The following is a 2,091-nucleotide window of genomic DNA, read 5'->3' on the forward strand; positions in this document are numbered from 1 at the left end:
GGACAAAGTCAAGATGTAAACCGGAAAAGACAAAATGACAACAAAGAACTAAGGAAACCTCAGGAAGGTGTCGCACAAGAGTCAGAACAATCTGAGGAACAGGAGGAATACACATATCACTGGAAAAGTGTACCTGTGTATGATCTAAGCGCAAGATCTCAACCTCAATCAGAGCCTGAACTCAGAGCCACAGCCCCTGAATTTCAACCTGTTAAACAAATTATTCAACCATCTACCACACAGCAGCAATGTTCCCAGCCGCATGTCAAAGTACAATGTCCAAAAGCACTAATCACAGCTGCTGTACCAGATTCAGCACCATAGACAGTTCCTATCATCACAACAACTGCTGAGAAATATCCAGTATCGGACTCATATGCTCTGTTCAAAATCCTGGGCTGCGTCCTTAGAAGGCCAGATTCGAAGGACGATGATGTCATAGCACGGCACCAAGGTCTGGTCGCATTCCAAGAGTTCTCTTTATGCGGCCTTAAAATGCGGCCTTCTTTTTGCCCGATTTGAAGGACGGGTCCGATGTATCCTCAGTATCCTTGGTTTACCCAGGATTCATTGCGAGATTCATTACGAGACCAAGAAAGCTGTGATCAGAGGAAAGGTTACTTGGCGCAGAACAGTGGTGAAAATTGGAAGTTAAGTTTAATATGATACAAGTCTGTGAATATTTTTTTATTTGTTTTATTTGTTCCTGCTGGATGGCACCTTTATTCCACTCTGGATTCTTGTGAGTGTAGTCTTTGTTCACTTTATAATAAAAAAAAACAAATAAACAAACAGTTTTGAAAACGTCGGTTCTCATTTTTTTGTCCTGCTTTGTGTGTCAACTTTCACAGTCACCGCCGAAGGGTAGACCTGTCCGAATTCACAGCCAAAACACTTCCGGTCTCCTTATTTTCACGGACTTCTAAGGATCCTGTCTAGGTAGACCGCATCCTTGGAGGATGCAGCCCAGGATTTCGAACAGAGACAAAGATTGCAATGGAAGCCATTGCACTCATTATCCTCAACAGCTCTTCCTGTTAGCATTTTAGTCCCCCCTCTGTACAATTATGTACAATTGTACAGAATTCTTCTCTCTTTTGTGAACATGTGCTACAGGAGGCTTCCCAGATTGATACCATGCACAATCTGGCTCAGGCAAGGTTAACGTTTCTTAACATGCACTTGTTCTTACTACCTGCAGCATTTTTCCTTGTCTGTGTTTCGGTTGTTCTGTGTTGGTCTCATTTTTGTGTTTGATGGTCTTTTTTATTTGCTAGTCTAATTTATGAGTTTGCAATACCTTTTACTGTTCATTTCAAGGTAATGTGCATTTTACTGCTGTAAGTGGCTTATTCACTGTTGAAAAGCTGTATGCATCCAAATTGTGTTTTGTATACACTCTGTTTACAAAATGACAATAAAGTTTGTCTAAGTCTAAAGTTGCTCTGAAATCATGTGTTTACATCATGGTTGCACCCCTTGGCAACCACATTTCTTTCCCTACTGAACTCACCTCATCAGTGTTGGCTTCGATGACCTTGCTCATCATGTTCACATAATCGTCTTCAGACTCCACACTGACTAGATCAAAGCGAAGGCCAATATCATTCAGGCTTCGGCAGTGTTCCAGGGCCTCCTCCCAGCTCTTGTTCTCCTTTACCAGTACCAAATTAATATTTCCATCCCAGAAACAGATGAAGGGAAGACGAGCATCACATAACTTTGTCTCCATCAGCTTGGTCAGTGAGAAGATGCTCACACAGTCACCTTCTCCACTTGGCCCAGTTTCCGTCCAGTTTACATAGTATGCATGCGAGCTCAATTCTAAAACAGAAATCAAAGCTTAAACTCAATAAGAAGCTTATGGTCTGTTTATTGAAAGGGAAAGCAAGATATCCATCCTATCCTATTTATGTGCCTCATGATTGTTTACATTTTCAATGTTTGTAACTTTAGTGTTTGCATTGTCAAAATTTTAATTTCAAAGTTTAAATATGTTGGGTCATATGTGGTGATATCATTCAGTGTATCAGTGGAATCCCAATTATAATATCAGTCATTACAGATTTTAACTCTGGTCATTACCTGCTC

Source organism: Cyprinodon variegatus, unplaced genomic scaffold (assembly GCF_000732505.1).
Source record: "Cyprinodon variegatus isolate N-32 unplaced genomic scaffold, C_variegatus-1.0 Scaffold86, whole genome shotgun sequence".
Lineage (NCBI taxonomy): Eukaryota > Metazoa > Chordata > Actinopteri > Cyprinodontiformes > Cyprinodontidae > Cyprinodon > Cyprinodon variegatus.